At 32.6% G+C, this 21,529-nt stretch overlaps 1 protein-coding gene across 1 annotated transcript in view; it reads left to right on the top strand.

Annotated features, from left to right (window-relative positions):
- Window positions 1-14,000: 14,000 nt before the first annotated feature.
- LOC128244897 (ligand-gated ion channel 4-like) overlaps window positions 14,001-21,529 on the top strand; it is a 109,398-nt gene continuing 101,869 nt past the window's right edge. The window contains exon 1 of the mRNA XM_052963217.1: window positions 14,001-14,092. The gene's annotated coding sequence lies outside the window, so the exon portion shown is untranslated. The remainder of the gene's footprint in view (window positions 14,093-21,529) is intronic.

Raw genomic sequence — 21,529 nt, 5'->3', positions numbered from 1 at the left:
ATGTCTCATTCTTTATACCCAATTGTAGCTGTTGAAAAACAAGTTTTCAAGTGTAGGCCATTGGTCGAAGAAATACCGTCTCTTTATGTGATAAAGCGGGAAAGTTGGAAAGTAATGCAAGGTGTCCTCAATATCCCCGCATTGGCAATTAGGGCTATTGACTATTTTTGTTTGAGAATAGGTGTTCGTTTAGGTAACTGCAGTGCATGCTGAGCATTGCATAATGAACGGTAAGTTTGTGTTCTCCATCTTAGTAGCATTTCATAAAAGGAATTGATGGTCTCGTTTATTTTGATCTTGAAAAACGCCAGAATATGGAAGAAAACACTTTAAAATGCAGGTTTATTAAGAGAAGCTTTCATTGGATGTAAGGTGCCTTTAATTAAACTACGATCAGCCAGTTTATCTACACCTTCTTCAATATGGTCTAAAAATCCTAAAACTTGTACAATTTTGGCATCACTAGTAGAACCTGGCTGAATGTTAGATATAAATATCAATACACCAGATAAAGATATTCTAATTAAATGTTAGAATATATTTACATGTTCGTGATTTTGCCATGCTGCCCTTTGCTCTGGTGATCCTGTACAATTAATAACTGATCGTGTTCTTGGATATCTAGAAAATGTCTAAAAAGTAATTTTGTAAGTGTAAACTTCGAATTTTTCTTTCAAAGATTTTTTTAAGCCTTCTAACGGTGATGCAGCAAAGTTGTCAATGATATTAAACTACTATATGACTACTACATACACAAACAAAGGTATGACAATTGTCTGTTTCCAATTCCAATTCTAATGTTGACTACACAGAGTACCAGTGTTATGAATAGTGATTTTGATAATCTCTTTCTCCCTCGATTTCTGCCCCAACGAAGTTTATTCTTATAACTACCATCGCAGAGCTTTGTATTTTGAGCTGCAGGCAATCAACAATCAAGAAGCTATTGTAAAAGTGCAACTGTTGGAAAACCAGTATATTTGCATTTCTGTGTCACAAAGTCTGTTTTCTTATTAATACTCTCTGTTTAAAAATCTGAACAATTATCACACAGAATGAAACCCTAAAACACAGACGGATTCAAGTTACGTTTAAAGTTTTTTTTCAAGAGTAATATCATCACTGATGTTACTATCACTGTGAGAATATGATTATTTAATCTTTTAGACTGATGTTGAGATGTTCTTATTGCAGGACGTCTACAACTTAAAGTGGCAATAAGTGTTGATGTGTTTGTGGGGTAGATAGCAGAGATTAGATCAATGGCTCCTCGGGAAAGTGCTGAAAATAGATAAATGAATTCGTGTATCACGTAATATATATGTGGTAGTGTCTTAGACATATTTGATATGATTTGAACAAAAACACTGAGTCATGCATTGGAGAAAGTCAAGAATATAGGCATCATTCTGATAAAAATTTGTTTATTTTATCCATGTTTCAGTCAGTTAAGTTATTAATAAACCTATAAACAAACCTTCGATCATACAAAATGGTGTTTCCTGATTTTGTCAACCGATAGATCCTGATGTTACCTGACAATTCTTAATCCACTGTGAACTACGATCGAGGTTCGTTGCTGGTTTCAGAATTGGCTTAAAATAAACGTCTTCCAAATGCAACCTGCCTTTTTATCGACTGTCACTTTTGTCAGGTCCTCAACTGCTGCGTTTTGTAACCATCTTGATTATTGATTACACTAAACACTGATTGATTTTCATGAACACAGCCTTATAACAAATGTGGCGGTGTCGATTGATTTTGTTTGTATCGTTGTCACGTAACGTCAATAGTGAAAAGATCCAAATACGGGCTTCCGGGCTTAAACTTAAGTTATCACATTAATTTGTAATCAATAAAAATGCTCCCTTCTTATGTTTTGGCATACGATATATAGACAAACGGGACTTGGTTTAAGCAACCTTGAAGATATCATTACAGACTAGTTACCAGCTATCAGATATTATTATCAGTCGACAGACAGAATATTCATTATCAAGGTGGTTACATGGATATTGGCGGAGAGGTGTAATTCTAGCATAATAAGACAACCATAACTACTACGCCTGTAATTCACTTGGAATAAATGAATATTTGCCTTTCTGTTGAACTTAAGTCTTGCGAATATTTGTTGAACCTTGATGTATTCTGTGCTTCCAATGAGGTCACTTTAATCAAATACTTAGTTGACAGCATAGAAGTGACGCTCAAGTTAAAGTAAATAATATCTTCTTTTGCAAAATATATTTAGGTTTTAAAGACCGACCAGCTAAATTTCCGAATGTGTTTCATGGGGATGTCGTTGGTTTGCAATTGCACTTGAATGTTATTGACAGTAACTGAATAAGCTGTTTTATTAAACATAAAATACAAAAACACCGAAATTATCTTGAATGCACAATGAGGATTTTAGGAACAACAGACTTTTAATAAAATCAATAGGTTAAAACGAACATACAAAAGAACAATACACTATTTGTTTTGTTATTAAAGAGTTTTCGTGTTGAATATAATTGTCAGTTGTATTTTGCTCTTAAGGTAAACAAAATGTAGCATTAATGATATTTCTCCTAATGTTTTATTGCACATGTAGATTGTTTTCATATACAAACATACTATTTAATGGTATTAAGGTAAGACCTGGCAACACGAAAAGCACGGCACGACACTAACCAAAGTAAAAAAAAACCAGATGATGCACAACTATAGTTTTACAAGACACGTGTTTCAATAAAGATAATTTTAAGAAATCTTCTTATTGATCGGAACATTATCTTAATGTATTATTGATATCTAGGTATTCAGGTATCCCTTCAACAAATACCGTTGGAAATATCTCTCAATATAACGCCTGCTCTAACCATTGAAATCGTTTCAGTCAGATAACACCGCATGAAATAAATTTGACGATATAACACTTGTAACATAGATCACGATACCCATCTGATAGAAGTATCTAAAACATAATATTCTTTTTGGTGTACCCTGTAGAGCTTCTGAATGCACGGAAATAGATTCCTCAATGACATTTAGGTTAGGTAAGTTATCACCCTAGCATAATTCCGACCTTTTATTGGGAAACTGGTTTGCTTGGAAAACGTTTAGTTCTCAAACATGTTGAGTTGTTGACCATCAGCAAATCTGTCAAGGTTTAACCATTAGTTGGCCTAATGTTTGGAGAGCATACCAAGGAGCTGTATTGTTTTTAAAATATAAATATGTCCCAACATTGCCAGGTCAAAGTCAGTGTTGTTAATACTGGAAATACTTAAATATACACTGGAGTAATAATGTTTTGACGTAATGATATTAACGGTAATAAGATAATAATTCCTTTTCTCTTTTACCATTTGTATCAATAGTATTGCACGATGTTTCTCGATTCAAGTGGTCGGCGAAGAACACACACGCAATAATGCTCAGTGTTTTACATTAAACTACTCGATTAAGTATCATTCGAAATAAAAGTGTTCGTTTAATTCCCTCCATTAACCCAACGCGATGCTTTCTAGTTCTACCATAACTAGCACCATATTTGACAATATTTAATAAGGCATACTACTTAAATCGTCGCTAGAGGTGTTCCTGTCTCAGCAATTACTTTAACTGCCAAGAAATAAACTTAATTCAGACGATACGGATATAATCAGTGTCTGGATGCAGCCTGGCCATATAGTTGTTTATCATTCTAATATCAGCACTGTTCAAGTTTTTCTTTTTAGCAATATTTGTTACAGAGACAGCTGAACTCATTTCAAGTTTGATATATATCATTATATTAGCAAGACTGTTATTCGCCATTAATTTTTTACTAAAGTACAATTCAGTATTTTTTGAAATAAAAAACAACATGGTGTTTAATGTAAGAAAATATATTGCTGCAAGAAAACATATTTACCCACTTTAAATTCCCGTTAAGTCGACAGATACGTCTTATACTCGATGTACCTAATTTATTTCAGCTTTGGGCCGTTCCAATATATAAATTTCCTCAGACGTGAAGCCAATACAGCACATAAATTAAGCAAAGAAAGTGCGTTTGGCTCATATCCCTTTAACCATCGCCTTATTTTCCATAACGTTGGCAATGCGACGAGCGGGTTCATCTTTAATATATAGCAGTTTTGTGTGTGCGCGTAGAGTTTACTTGGAATTTATTTGTGAAACGATTTAATTTGCCTCGTTTGATACACAATCTTAATTAAGACAAAACATAAAGTAAGTATATATTATACTGTTTGTTATTATTTTAACGTGAATGTTTTATTAATTGCAGTCAATTTATCATAACAGGACAAAACAGAAGAGAACATGGTTAAATTTTCTCTTAAGCATTTATATCCCATCGTCACATTACACACAATATAAACTTCACACACACACTACAATACAATTAATACATACATAGTTGTAGTATAATTCATTTGAAATGTTTCTTCACAATACAAACTTGTTTGGGTTTTTGTTTTACATAGGGCAATACAATACATAAACAATCGTATTTTATTACTTAGTAATAGGCAGTCTCGCATTGGTCCAGGCAGCCATCGACGAAGCAAAATGTTTATCATATTTGTTAATATTTTTTCGTAATCCTAATCAAAATATAGAATGACATTATACTAATATAATTAATGGGTTTTTTTTCCGTTGTGGCTCTATGTTTTCTCTAAATATTTTATTCGTTTGCGATTAAAACGCATCTTAAATTAATGAACATGAATTTCAAAATATTTCGCTGCGCCTCAGTCATTATGACTTCTGCTGCAAAGCCATGTTGAGTTCAGTTGACAATGGAAGTGATGCTACTGTTTATAAAGTATGAATATGTGATTTAGTGCATGGATTGGTGTTCTCATCAATAAGTGATTGGACAAAGGTGGATATTGCGATCTTTTAACCAATTAACAGTCCTGTTCAAACACCCGCTGATATAATATTTTTTCATCGTCATTTCTAAGCCAGTACCCCCATATTTAATGATGTTAATATTTTAAATATAATTCTAAAATTCGGTTTTGCTGTCAGTAACGTTTTGTGTTTTTGTTAAGTGTCGTTTGAGCCTTGATTCTTTAAACAAGCTTAAAGTAAATGTTTCGGATGTTGACTTCGTCACTTTTGTTTTCATTTTGGCATTACCATCTCATTCAGTCGATATTTAATGAACAGTGCTTTTGATTTACTACTTTCGTTTTCAACTTTGACATACAATAACAAGAATCAATGGGATCGCTTTGCATCAACATTGGATTACTTCCGTTCCAAACATATTCCAGAAAAGCTCATAGTGCATAAATAGAAAGACAGCTAACAATCAGTGAAAGAACAGGAATTGCCCTCTCTAGCAACTGATATGTAACGTCAACGATCGGTTTGAAATAGATTCGTCTCACTCAAATCGTTTGAATAAAAGTGAAAGTTCTAAATATTGACTACTAAATCCGACATGCTTCATGTGCGTACATGATGCGAATTTTTTTACCACAAAATTAATACATAGTGTTTGACAAATCATTGAAATCCTTTATCTACACAACACTCACATGTTAAATTATGATCACCCATATGATAAGTTATGAACCGAAGATTAGAACAATTGGTCTACCTGGCGGTAAATTAACACAGTTGTATGTGTTCATTAAATATCAGAGATTTTTACAAAACTAGATTTGTTTGTCAGGGTTTATTTTCACATTACAATATCAAAAAATAAATGTCATTAACCCTTGATTATGATTTCACACAGCAATACATGCAAGCATTATACATATTTTTAAAAGCAAATATAAAAAATTCTTTTATTCTGTCCAAGACGAAAACATGTTTTAAAAATAAATCCAATAGATAAAATTAGATGATTATATGTACGCTATTGGGACTAAACAGCTAAGTGTTTCCAGGTATCAAATGTTAAAATAATCTAATAAGATATAACAAGAGCGGAATGAAAAGTCCATCTTTTACAAAGCTTTCCTTAAATCATTTTGTTCTGTTGTATGATTGAGTTCACATAAATATGTATATAAATTTAATATGCATGACTTCATACTTATTAAAAACTTATTATTTTATTTGATATTCTTGTGGCATGCTTTTGCTTTCCTCTTCAGAATGCCTGTTGAAGGTGTACGAAATGATTCATTTAATGTTCATATGCAACTTCAAACTAAATATATATAATTGCATTATAAAACTTTATTTTTGTATTTTATGGACACAGTTATTTGATTGATATCCATTTAACAAATATTTGTAATGTCAATTTCTGACTCCCGTGGTGAAAACGCGTTGTCTTTTTATTAAATGATGAAGTCTAAACAGTCCAAAACGTAGAACACAAGGTTACATTATCATGCCACCTGGATTTAGCTTGATTATAAACTTACATGAAGAATCCCAACAAGTAACATCAGTAATCATATCATGTATAAGCTTTGTAGATGAGCATCAGGATATTTCGGAATATAATTGCTACTTCAGAACAAGACTCCCATAACAGTTCATTCAAACACAGTAGACCGCTTATTTAACGACAAGTACACATGCACATTGATGTTTGTGTAGGTGCTTTATTAGACGTGTTGCTATTGTGCTCAGAAACAGACAGTCATTTATCTGTCTCGATATATTCCATTAACTTTACAAGAACTTGAACCTTTACCAAATTTCTATGCCAAAACCACTTCTTGACGTTTACAGACGATGGTTAGTCTCATAGAAGATGGACGTTGATATCTTGAATGGGCATCACCTTAGTCAATAAATCTATTCCAATAACGGAAATAATAAAGTGGCAACTTCGTGATTATGTTGTTGGTCGATTCTTTGAAAATTCACAATGTATGCGTGATATGTGCATATAATAGAAAAAAAATGTTAATTAATCAATTAATTTAATTAGTTGATTAAAACGTTGCTTGCCACTATTATTGCAATGAAAATACACATATTCGTGAAAAGAGATACGTCTTGATCTTTTGTTTCTATCGAATCAGTCCTGGTACTAACTTAGTAGTATCACTTTATTTTGAATTACGACTTCCGAACTTTGGGCCTCCCCAAAGTTAATTAGCCTGTAACCCATTTCAACAGATTTAGAATTCTGACGTCAATATAGCATCACAGTCATGTGCGTTGTAACTGTTTTGGTTGTTGTTGAATGCTGTCATATTTTATTAAAGGGTGTTGTCATTGTGTCCTTAATGTTGATGTTTCCATGATTATCTTTAAAGATTAAATAATAGGCTGCTATACTTTGGTATCGATCATTTTTGACGATTTTTCAATCAAATTGGTTCCGAAACTGACGACATCTATCTGATGTAAACTCAAACCATAAACTTTGAATTTAGATACGCTAGAGATACATTTGCTACATGTACGAAATTATATTGCTTTACAAATACACATTTACCAACGTTTACTACACTTGTAGTGAAATAGTTACTTTTCGCCCGGTGTAGCTAATAAATGGTTCCTATATCTAATTATCCCATCAGAAGTGAAGCCAATAAAGCTCATATATCAATTCCGCTCATATCAATGGGACCAACACCTTTTTTGTAAAACCATTTACAGTGCGTCAAACTAGTTCATATCTTGTATATACAAATAGTGTATGTGCGCGTGAACTGACATCGATTTTGGAATTAAATTGTGCAATGATTAATGCGCCGTTTGATGTTCAATAATAATTTGTTTTATTTTTTCCACTTAAAGCAATATTAATATTAAACTGTTATATTTTTTAGATTGTTGATTTAAACTTATTTTTGTTGGCGATGCTTTTAAAGGTACACCAGATTGGCACCAAAATGTTTTTTTCTGTAACGAATCTCAGGTCTATTATCTAATAGCATATATTACCCTTTGATATCATAATTGTAAAAAAAAAAATGTAAAAAAAATTTGTTCGAACCCGGGTCGCCAAAATTGCAGTCCAGCGTCGTATCCACTGAGCTACGACGGCTTACTTAAATTTGGTGACATAATTAAGCTATATACCTACCTCGGTAATATCACGTAATAACACCGACTAGCCAATCACGCATAAGGAATGAATTCCTCCTGGTAGACCTGCCCAGTAATCATGTTTAATGGAAAAATACGAAATAACTGCTAAACTTAAATAAATTGCAAACTATGTGATACTTCAGTTAGTAAGTTTCAATGCATTGTACACATCGATGCCAAGTTTATGTCAGTTTTCGACAATTTTCTTTTTTTTCTCTATTTTATCATACGATGTACAGCCCCTTAAACATATACAATGAAATTCTTTTTTTAAATAATATTGTAACAGTTTCTGTTACAAATATGAACACAACATATCTTATTTATGTTGTATGTTCATGACGATCTCATTTTTTTCTTAAAATGATCAATTGTTACATTCAATTGTAGGCTTTTGCCTTAGGTGCTCTGAATTGTATTCCTCCGTCTGCAGAGAAAGTTGGGATCTCTTATCATAGAAGTACTTGGGGTTTACCTATAAATTCATTATAATTTGTTTTATTGTTAAGTTTCCTCAAGGTAATGCATACCTTCATTTAGTTAATAATGTTTAGCTTTATTTTAAATCAATAAGGTTTCGTCACGTTAATATATATAAAACATGCACAAGTTAACTTGGGAAATTGTATTGTCAATGTGCGAAAACAATATAAAACATTTTCGGCGATTTAATGAATATGTTTCTCTGTTCGTTCTACTAATATGCAAGAATAATAAAAAGTAAATATAACCATAGCTAAATAACATCAATCGATATCGATAAAAAATGCAGCCTCGTTTATATCATTTTCTTACTTCTTTCCAGCTATCATATACAATGATCATTAGACAGACTGATTATTTGATAATCACACAGATATTCCAAATTCTCGCATCATAAAACAACCAGAATTATCAAGCCTGTAATTCATCGGAAACGAATGAAAGACTGCCTTATTTAAAGCTGATAGATTCGCGAATATTTATGTTTTCTTACTACAGTTAGCAGTTGATTTACGTGAACAATGCTTTCATTTATACGTTGGATATATTTTGTGTTCCCAAACGATACGTAAATGACTTACCGATATCGATACCTTTTACAGCATGAAAGTCGCGCTCAAGTAGAAGTGTATAATCACAGAAAACATGTTAACATTATCAAGACCGAATCTGCTGAATTTCTGTCGTTCATAAACAGGAGTACTATAATGTTATTGACGGTTACTGAATAGATTTGCATTAATTGTTTTAGGCGGAATCAAACAGGTCACACAGCAGTCACAATTGGTATTTAAGCAATAAAAATACTAACAGCTAAATCAGGCATTACGAATAACATACATAGTAACTATTCGGAATTAAATCCAATACTTTTGTTTTGCTTTACATATTGATCAGTTGGCGAGTTGTCTTAAGGTCAATAACATTTACATAAAGTTATGCTTTCTATTTAAATGAATATTTTTTTTATGTATACTGTCTTGATAGTATTTGACCATATAGTTTTCAATATAATTTAGATGGAAATATGACAACATGAAAAACAGGGCACAACAAAATCTAGGTTAGAGATATAGAATGATACAAACCAGCAGTTTTAACCGGCACATGTTTCGATTAGTTAGCCTTGTGACATTTTCATATTGAGCAGTACATTTTATTTATGTACCTTAGATGTACCTACAAATCGCATAACGGTAAAATCAACTATGCGATTAGCAGATTTTTGCAAAACAGAGAAATCGTCTCAGTCAGATTACATCGCATGAAACAAAATTTGATGGTTTAACGTTTTTAACAGAATTTGTGATATAAATCAGATAGAAGTATCTGAACAGTTATGTGGGGTTTTTCATATGGTGTAATCGTTAGAGTATCTGAATGTGTGGAAATGTTACCCTCAATGGAATTCAGGTGAATGATTAGCACTGAGTCGTGCCGACCTTAAACTAAGAAAATGTTTCGCATTTTGGGAACGTTTTTGAACATTACGAAATATTTCAAGGTTTTAATGAATATCTGCAATCTGTTGAAAAAAAACCTTTGTGTTTTTGTATTCAAAACAGCCAATTACTTGTTTAATGTTCCTTTCTGTTGGTTAGTGGTGTCGAGAAGATTCATTGAGTCTTCATGCATTTATAGAGATTCAAGTGTTTTGTCTTTTTAACATGTCTTGGTATTACAATAATTTCACGAGCACTTCAACATTAAATACTCCGTCCAACACAACTAATTTACTGACGTCAAAATGCGATGGTTCAGACAGTACGGACACTGATACCAATGTATTACCGCTTTCCGTTTGATATATCCCAACATGGACAGGTCGTAATGCTGTTAACACTGATGACGTTTAAATGAATACTTATGTTATAATGTTGTGACTTCATGATCTTTCCGATAGGCAAACTTGTGTTTGGTTCCATTTGTACCAATATTAGAGATACTCCAAGATATTTTCCGAATAAAACTTGAAAAGTTGCTTGCGAAAAGTGATACACAGTGAGTGTTTGGTTTTAGACAGCAAATCGATTAGGTACGATCGATCGAATTTAATGTACATTTTTGTTCACCCCATTAACCCCACGCGATGCTATTTAGTGGCGGAGTATTACTACTACAACTAGCTCAGAATTTGAGAATATTGAATAAAGAATACCACTTAAATCGCGGTTAGAGCCGTTGCTGTCTGTGCAAATACCATTACTGCCAAGAATATTCTTTATTCATATGCAGAGGATATCTGAATAGTCTTGATGTAGTTTGTTTATGTTGTTGTTTATTTTCCTCGTTTCCAAACATTTCCAGTTTTCTTTGGTGCAGAGACATCTGGACTCATTTTAGTCCTCAACTATGATGCATTTATTTGCAATATTTGTTTACACCATCAGACGGCAATGATAATACCATATTAAATTGGTTTAGAAATCAAAAGATATGATATTATGAAGCTTAAGGTTAAAATGTATTGACGGAACGCAATTTCACTTTATTCATTTCAATCAGTTCCGATTAACTTAGATTACCAAGCCATGGTTTTAAGTAAGGAAAATCTTCATCTATAGTACGTTTAAATGTGAGCATATATCACTGATAATTAAAATAGTAAGTATAAATAAGGATTCAAAATTTTCTTCATGACAAATTCAATGTTAAATGAGAAAAAAGATAGACTGTCGATTACTCATTTAGAAAAGTCCATCAAAAATAAATTGCACGTCGTACCGTAACCTCGTAATTACCTTGCTAGTTTTGTAAACAATGAAGGACTACTTTCGACAGAAGCCGGGACAGATCAATCAAGATTCTTCACAAAATAAACAACAATTCAAATATACGGGGCTATACATTCTGAGAGAATGATCTTTCGAAATGACAAACTAGCACACGTTCTTAGAACAGCAGTCGTGTAACCATCCAGACTGCTCATTGAAAACATATATTATTTCATTTTTTCGAATCTATTGGTTACATTCAGTTATCCCAAAAGACCAGGAAATACTTGCTTGCATTTAGGCTTATTATTCTCAATTTGCGAATCCCTGTATCGGATGCATATGATAAAGGGTTTTGCATCAAATAAATTTACAAATTGGTTGAAATGCAAATAAATTATACTATTTATAGTGTATGAAAAAGCAAATAAGTCATTGGAATATATAATGAATGAATTACTGTTCTGACAAAACGTGACTTTGAGATCCGTGAAATTGAACGACCTTCCCTGGCAATGTTAATATATAACATCAACGCTCTGTTTGAAACACACTTATCACATTTGGATTCTTACGATGAACTAACAAACACATATGATTCATTTTGGTACATGATGCGAATCTATTACTACGAAATGGTAGGTAGAAGTGTTTAAATATAATATTTCAATCCTTCCTTTATTTCCTCATACTGCTGACGGAACTAATACAAAAAGGAAAACAATATCACCTGGGCAGTAATAAGACATATTACTAAGTCTTCAAATTCAAAGGGCGTTTATTCTCACACTTTTAAACTAACAGTGTTTATATATCTAACAGTTTTTACTGCAGCGAAAACTGCAGGGAACATTTATACCAATGATAATTCAATGAAAATTCAATTGATGATCTATTCATCGGCCCCGAATTTTGAAAGCTTTGAACACAAATATATGATAAAAAGTATTCAACTTTTAAAAAAAAAGATGAACGTTATTTTATACAATGGATGATAATCTATCTTTGTGTTGAAGTCATTTAAGAATGTTCCTTTAAAAAATAACAGCATTTTAAAAAATTTAAACCAACTTTGATATGATGATGGTGCAGCGAAATAGTATTACTAACACATACAATATTTCCATTATTACATGATATTTTTTTCAATTGCAATTTGATTGCAAAAATGTCATTACTGTTACATGTAAAAGTAAATTAATTGATTTCGTATATTAAAGTCATTGCATAGCATTGTTTCGGTTTGTTAGTTCAATTGGTAGAAAGTTGTATCATTGAAATACAATAGTCTGTCGTTGTTATATCAACATCATATGTCTATGTTCGGACACTCACTATAATCATTTGCTATTGCAAATGCATACATAACTGAATGATGGGTATTTTACGGATATTATGTCTACCATGATTACCAAAAACATTAATATTGTGTTGTATGTGTTCACGAATGAACCATCTCACCAAGACGTATCAACTCGTTCTGTTCATTATAGCATAAAGAAAAAAAACAGTGTTAACGGGAGAAAAATGAAAGTTATGTGTAACGGATAGCAAAGAGAAACTCTAACCTTTTCGGGAAAACAATCCTTATCTCGTATAAAGAAGTAAAGCCTGAAATACATTTTAGAAATATTATTTATATATAAGACAAAAGGTTAAATACGTTTCAGAATAAAGCTTTAATACAAAATGTGAAAAACAAAATGATGTAGAAGCTGCAGAAACTCTGACAAGCTGTTAATTTCAAGCAATTTGAATCAAATAAGCTTAAATAAGTTGAATAAAAGTTAAATACATTTTATTATTTTCCTGAATATATATATGAATAGTGTGTAATTAAAAAAAACAGCAAATTAATTAACGACACGTTTTTTGCCATTTCTGGGATATTTTATTTGTAAAACATTTATATGTTAACAAGACAGCATGACGAACGACACATATGTCGAAAGATATCTTATTCCACAGGTATTATCCAAAAAACTGAATTTCATTTGATATATAACACAAAAACAGAGGCCTGTAACAGAAGCAATTATTAAAGTGTCGTTATAGTGTGTTCAATGCGATTTTTGCTTTAAAAAATACATCGAATTTGTTCCAATAATTTATCATTTGGACGCCTTGGGTACGATACTCGACATTCAAATATTTCAAAGTGACAAATGCCATTACAATATATAACGAATACAAGTGCAGAACAATAAGTTCTTCTTCAACATCCCTAAATGCATTTTATTCTCGTGTGGGATCGCATTTGCGGAATTCTTCTTCCTCAGAAATGTATTCGATATTAATATCAGTTGTATAGGCATGTTCCCATGGTTATCAATGACACCACTGGTTGTATAATCTGAATTAATGTGTCGGCCTCAAGGGAGAATGGTTGTTGAAGGTATTCCAATTTTTCCATTTCATGTTTTGCAAACGCATTCACACTTATAAATATAATATTACTATTTTTATATGAATTTAACTTAAGTATTTAAGCGTTCGTTTCGCCTTTTCGCTTTGAATACTTATGATTTATTTAAAAAACTGAAACAAGTTTATTTAAAACTGCAACTGTACATAATAATTGGGCGTTGTGACATGCGATTAAACAGTTTGAAGGAAATCTGTTTGATGTGATTTTTCCTCCGACATAAAGCCAATACATCCCCAATATCAATAACAGCAAACGTGTTTGCTCATATCCCTGGACCAATACCGTTTGCCCTGCATCGAACGCTAGAAAACGGCTTTTGATATTTCTTAACATAAGTTCTTGCTGTTCGAGGAGTATTGTGGGTTTGCGTGAACTGACGATATTGTCTTGAAATTAAATTTAAACAAATATTTTAATGCTTTGGATTCCCATAGCTGTTGACGTCAATAATAAAGTAAGTAGACGTGGTACTGTTTTTCTTTAAAAAATTGCATAAAAGTCTTGTGTATTAAATTTAACACATAAAGTATGTATGTCCGTGTCAGGTTTGGTCATGATAATGTAATTGATCAACTATATTGCTTATGTTATAGAACTAATGTTTTCCACCTTTGACTTAAAAATAGTAACTTTGAACCCTGACATTAAATATTATTTCACTATTTATAGTTATATTGTAGATTTAGAATCACATAAATGCGTGTTTGATATGTAACTATGAAATGCTTTACATTTGCAGTTTCATAAACTGTATTTACATTGCCTTATTATTGTGTTAAGAGAAACATCTGAAGTTCATCTCGTAAGAACCATCAGCGTATTCACGTGATTATTACATTGCAGCACTTAAATTGCACAGACACGACGTCATTTGACCAATAGGAAACGACGTTTCGAATATCCGCAGTACCTATCACAGTCTTGTGTCAAAATGCCAATAACCGATCGAGCTCCTATATTTAACCTGAACAAGTTAATAAATTAGTTGTATTTTATTTATACTGATTGTTTGCGGCAAAACAAAAATCAAACTGATTATGAGCCAATTGTTCTTGAAAGAGAGGGCTATAAAAGGTGTCTGCCACTTGCTTGAGTTAGGACCATGTCGTTATGTTTATGTCTTCGTTAGTGGTCGTAGAAGCCGGTACAGATTAATCAAGATAGCCGTAATGAAGTGTCAACTGAAAAATGCATTCACACACAATAGAGATTTTCGCGCCACACCATTGGGCATACAGGACAATATGCATTATCTGTATTACTATGCGAGGACTCTTCAATGACAGATATCAAACTACGAGATAAGATTATCCGGCAAGATGTCCTACTGAACCAGAGACTACATAAGATTCTTCGATTTGATTGGGTCCGCACATGACATGATTTCTGTCTTCAAGAATCAGAATGTTAAAGTTAAGCATTCCTAATGAACAGTTCTTCATAAATAGACGTCAAAAGCCAGCTTTTCTGAAAGGAATAAATTTGGCCCACCAAATCTTTGATTTGAACATAAAGTTTTGTAACCCGTACATAGCATCCATATGACAGCATGTGTTTTCATTTTTTGTATCAACCAGTAGGTCTATTACGAACGCGCAAAAAAACCTCAAAATTTCTACGCAAACGACAATTAACGTGTTGGTAAATTTAGTTGCTTTTTAACCAATAATTATAGATCTTTTATTTTAAATTTACATTACAGGTATGGAGTATAACTATCTTGCAAAATGGTTTAAATGATCAATCAGTTAACATCATATCCCTTTTTGGCTAACTTGATGGAACTTGAATTTAATATAGCATGATTTCCGGTATTATTATCTAAGGAAAACTGACATAAAGCTTATTCCGTTGTATTTAGAGGAGAAACGTATACTTAAATGTTACGAGTAAGGGAATAATAAGGAGGGATAGTTTACATAAATATATATTTACAACGACTGTGAAGAAAAATAATGAACACTAAGTCGCCCTCATTAGCACGATGTTGCGCGAATGTGGTGGGGGTTTTTTTCGGGGGGAAAACTGGAGTACGCGCAGAAAACCCACTTGCCTGTTTTGGTGGCCACTAACCAAACTCATATGCACCAAAGACGGGAATCGAACCCCAATCGTCTTGGTGAAAAGCGAGTTTGCTAAGCAAGTTTGCTAACTACTGCGATAACAGGACAACTAATGAAAATAAAGTAATATTCAACAAGCCAAAACATTTATTGTCTGAAGAAAACTGTTTTACTAGAACCTAAGCGAAACAGTGAGATAATGAGTACCTAATTTAAAAAAACAACATCCCTAGCAGGATAAAGCTGGCTAAATTTTTTGTTTTTGTTTCGGTAAAACTCGTGCTTTCTTTACATTTTTAAGAGTTGATCTGATAATAATAAGTGTTGTTTTTGGCTGTAGTGAATTCAAAATGAATTTAGCAATTTAGCTAAATAGAATTAGATACTAAAAGCTGTTTATGCATAAGGACTTTCGAGATATTGCGACCAAGAGCCGTTTTTATCAAGCGACTTAGGTAAAATTAAACTTGGTAGAAAGTTTACGATGCTTGTTTAACAAAAACAGAAAAAAAACATATACAAAAGAATTATCTGAATAGTAGTATAAAAGTAAGAGGAGCAAAAAGTTACCCTATTGGTTTTGCATAAGTAAGAGGAGCAAAAAGTTACCCTATTGGTTTTGCATAAGTAAGAGGAGCAAAAAGTTACCCTATTGGTTTTGCATAAGTAAGAGGAGCAAAAAGTTACCCTATTGGTTTTGCATAAGTAAGAGGAGCAAAGTTACCCTATTGGTTTTGCATAAGTAAGAGGAGCAAAGTTACCCTATTGGTTTTGCATTAGTAAGAGGAGCAAAGTTACCCTATTGGAATTGTATTAGTAAGAGGAGCAAAGTTACCCTAGGGTAACTTTTTGCTCCAAAGTCTATAAGAGGAGCAATGTTACGTTTTTTCAAAGAACACATTGTGTATGGGAAACAACTCGTACCCACGAGGATAAGCTTTGGGAAACAACTCGTACTCGCGAGGATAAGCGTAAGTACAAAAGTTGCCTCTCGATTTTCATATATGAATTAAGTCATAGTTTTTTCTTAAGAGTACAAATGTAAACACGATATATCATCAATTAACATGACACAGTTTTAAAAGTTTATTTCACCTGCTGTGAAAAAAAAAACGTTCCCACGGTGTAAATAATGATTTTATTATGAAATAAAATTATGAAAAAGTGACACTGGCATTTAAAATATTTGGCACTCTTTTCATACAAATAAGATTTATAGGTTAATTACATCGCTGTTTATGAAAAAAGACGTTATTATATCTTTAAATGAGTTGTATAATGTTGTATTTAAACATTACATTACCATAAATTTGTTTATCTTCAATACAGACGAAAAATGATTTATTTAAAACCCCGTTTTTGAATGTCACTGTGGTAACCCATTTTTTAATTAAAAATAATTTATTTTGGGTTACGATATGTTTTGCATTTATCTAAAACATGTCACAAGACTATCAAGTGTCACAAGACTATCAAGTGTTGATTTCGCAATTATTAAAAACTCAAGTGGAAGTAACCATGTTACTTCAAAAGGTATGGTATTGTTTCACTATTATACGGGAGATTTAAAATATGATTTTATTTAACATGAACAGTCTTTAAAAACTTTAATTTTACTTTCTATGTTATATGAATTCCATTTTCAGTTACAACCTTGTTTTAGAGTACATCCATACTTTAAATGCTTGTAGATTGAATCAGTGCCTATTTCTTTATTGTAACTTTTTTTCAGACTACCGCCTTGGAGAAGGGTTAAATGTGTGTTAAACATCAGTCACAATGACACAGTTTTAAAAGTCTATCCCACCTACTGTGAAAAAGAACGTTCTCACGTTTTTAATAATGACTTTTATTATGAAATGAAATTATAAAATAGTGACACTGACATTCAAATAATTGGATGGTGGTGTCGATAAGACGTCCTATTCTAACAAATAAGATATATAGGTTAATAACATCACAGTTTGTGAAAAAAGCGTTATTATATCATCAAATAAAATTGTATAACGTAGTATAATTTAAACATTACATTACCATAAGTTTGTTTATTTTCAATAGAGACGAAATTGATTTATTTTAACAACCCACATTTTTTGAAAAGTCACTGTTGCAATAATTTTTTTAATTAAAAAATAATTTTGTTATGGTTATGGTATGTTTTGCATTTATGAGTTAGCATTCTGTTTAACAATCACTTCTTTAAAAAAACTCCAGTGGAGAAAGATGTCTCGCAACACGGAGTTCAATGTTGTGATTTCACAGTTATTGAGAACGCAAGTGGATAATTCCATTTTAATTCAAAAGGTATGTTATTGTTTCACTATAATACGAGAGAGTTGAAATATGCTGTTGAAACATTATATGAACACCCTTTAAAAAGCTTATTATATTTTACTTTCTATGTTACATGAAGTCCATCTTGATGTACAACCTTGTTTTAGAGTCCACCCATATATTAAATGCTAGTTTATTGAACTAGTGTATATTTATTTCATTCATTATTAAGTTGTTAGCTTTTATTGTAACTTTTTCAGAACGTCGTTTTGGAGAATAATCTCCAAGCACTAAAATCCGACATAGCTGTTTTAAAACAGCAACTGAGTAGTGCTCAGCAACAACTGAATGTCGCTGAGCAAGTAAGTAGTTTTCACTGTTATTTAACGGACTTTGTGATTATAATTTGGTTTACTGAATTATTAAACAATTTCAAAGTCATTTCCATTTCGCTGTAAGAGTGACATTGGATACATATTATGCCACAATCCAGTTAAATACATGCATACATTGACTTATTTTCTTAATTTTAATTAAATAACAACTTGTTTGACATACCAACCACTTTTTAAAAAATGTTTTTTTTTTTACTTTAGCGTGACGATGAGATATTTGGGAGACACCCGCTTCTACCATTAACACTCTATCTGTGTGTCGTTTTTATTTCAGTTACAATGTGTCAGTTCACAAATGACAGACGTTCACAAAGAACTAAAAGTAATAAAAGAGAGGTGTTTTTTTGTTAATTTTTATTAAGTAAGGATTACACTAATTAGAAAATAGAACATTTTTTAAAAAATGCAACAACTTATCAAAACTAATTAACAGTGAACAAACATTAACATGATACTAAACTTTCAACTTAAAAATACCCTTTTATACCAAATAATACTGTTATTGGTAGTAAATTGACACAATGATTGTAGAATAAATTTAATAGTAAAGAATGTAAAATGAATATGACAATGCTATGAGGAAAAGACATGTTGACATGCAAAAAAACTATATGGACATAGTATATGAGCTAACATTATATGGCATGCAAAAATATATGAGGTAGTATACGAGGTTATTATATTAGGAAGAATACATGAAGCAAAATATAGAAGTGAAACATATGAGGTAACATATGACATGAAAAATATATGAGGTAGTATATGAGGTTATTATATGAAGCAGAATACATGAAGCAGAATATATGAGTGAAAAAAAAATATCCACCAAAGATGAAATAAATGAAAATTTGATTTTATTGCAGTTTGAAGAAGAACAACAAAGTATGCAGACTGTCTCCAGTATGTACAAAAAATAATATATTTTCCATTATTATAATGCATGTTCCAAGTTTTATTCAAACTATCTTAAACTGTTCTTTTGAGTTTTGGTTTTTCAATACTTTGTTTAAAAACAATAACAATATTTTTTAAATTTAAACTTGAATTTTCATTTTTGTAGCACATTAATTGTCTACATGTATAACAATAGACATAACATACATCACAATATGATAATAAAAAATGCTGTCATTTTAAACATTATGCATATGAGAAAAAAGTATATTATTAAGGTGCACATTTACACATGCTTGTGGGTTTTTTGCAGATGTCGAGGCTTGAGCCAACAGTAGTCCTCCAAAGGCTGGATGACTTTACTTCCACCCTATCAATATGTACCTCAAATACAACAGGAGACAGGAGGGATTGACGAGGACACAGGAGGCTGGGAGGAGTGCTGAGGAGGCTTAAATGAGTGTCTAGTAGTGTTTTCCCAGCATTTGAGAAACGTGAGGGTTGCTATGTGCGCATGCCTTTAACAAATATACTTGTGTCGAATCAAAGTCCGGCGCCATACCGTTGACAGATCTGCGTTTATAATGGAACGAAACGAGAATGAAATTCGTCTATATTCGTGCGACAAATGAAGGTACTTTTTTCTTTTCCTGGAGAAATCTGTTGCACCATTTACGAGTATGGCATACCTGCGCGTATTATTCCTACACATGTATATGCTGCGAGCAAACGTTTCAGGATCGGAAAACATTTTTGCTGCATTTGAAGAAAAAACTTGGTACAAACCCGCGCGGTTAATGATGCTACTATAAAATCAAGTGTCATGAAGTTTTCAACCTCAGTGAGTGTTTGGATGACAAGTAGTCAAGTCGTACATTAGTGGGAAAAAATGGATCTATTGGATACACGAAAATATAAGATGAGGAGAAAAAGTAGTGCCTCTCGAAACAGACATGAGCCTCTCTCCAAAATGTATATACGGATGGTTCTCCCGGCTGAACAGATGACAGCTATCGCCAAAAGCATGTTTGACCGTCAGTCGAAACCTAAAGGGACTTGGATTGACTTGGAATTACAAAGAATGAAAGAAGCCAGCAAAAAACGAAAAGGCAAAGTGCTCAGTGCGGGTGTTATCGGTAATAAGGGCAACAAGAAACCTAGAAAGGTGGCACCATCTGGACAGAAAACGCCGAGACAAACTTCAGAAAAGTCCGAAAACATCGTTACCATCGGGCAGGTATAAAGCTGAAGGTTTCACTCACTCCTCCTCATTAGCGCTTAAGGATTTTGTTGCGATGCACCAGTGTGATATTTGTTTGAAAAGTTTCGGAAGACGCGATAATATGTTGCGACATAAAAGGTCTGCGCATTCAAACGAAGATTCGGATGAAGACGCTATGTCTGACGTTACTGACCAAGAGGATATTTTTGGATCTGTTGATGAAAACGAGTCTGATAACAGCGACGACGACATGTCTGTAACCTCGGAGAACTCTTCGGGTATTGATCCTTGGCAAGAGGTTGTCGATGAGGCTTTTCAAGAGTGTCAATCGCAGTATGAGGACGAAGTGCGTGAACTTATGCAGGATAATACCGACCTTAGTGAAAGCGAAGCCAAGAAGGATGTCTTTGAGGATATGCGAGGTACTTACAGAAAGGCCCTGATGAATAGTTTTGGGGCAAAGCTGATGTGGTTTGACTCTATCAAGCGAGATACCATCTATAAGACCATAAAGAAAACAGTTAATCAACTTAAAGAAACAGAGGACTACGACGAACAGGAAGCCGTAAAGTACGCCATCCTTAAGCGGAGATTTCTGTTCGATAAGTTATTGGACAGTTACGACGTTCCTCAGTTGGATGCAGAGCAAGAGGAAGAAACAAAACAGTGAAAATCATTCAAAGATACTTTAATTCGTTCGGACTAGAGTGCTTTGGGAAATTATTTGTTTTCAATCCTCACACAATGCAGAATACAGACGCCATTTAATTCCATAACACAACTGTATCTGATAGTTTTGCAACGCGTACTTGTTTTTAAGTAAAATAAATGTCTTTAATGATGTAAAATAAAATGTCTAATAATACGAAACGGAGTTGTTCTTCCATATATAAACAAGACAAATGTTGATGCTGGGTATCAAAGACGCCGCCAGATCAGTTAAAAATAATAATGAATGCATTAAAATATTATGTTAATATTGTATTCAGTCATACCTCTTAGTTTGTAAAAAGGTGTGCTAAAAATTAAACATCTCAACTGTC

This window comes from Mya arenaria, chromosome 1, assembly GCF_026914265.1.
Source record: "Mya arenaria isolate MELC-2E11 chromosome 1, ASM2691426v1".
NCBI classification, from domain to species: Eukaryota; Metazoa; Mollusca; class Bivalvia; order Myida; family Myidae; genus Mya; species Mya arenaria.
The sequence above is the reverse complement of the archived record's forward strand: the minus strand, read 5'-3'. Positions and strand labels throughout refer to the sequence as shown.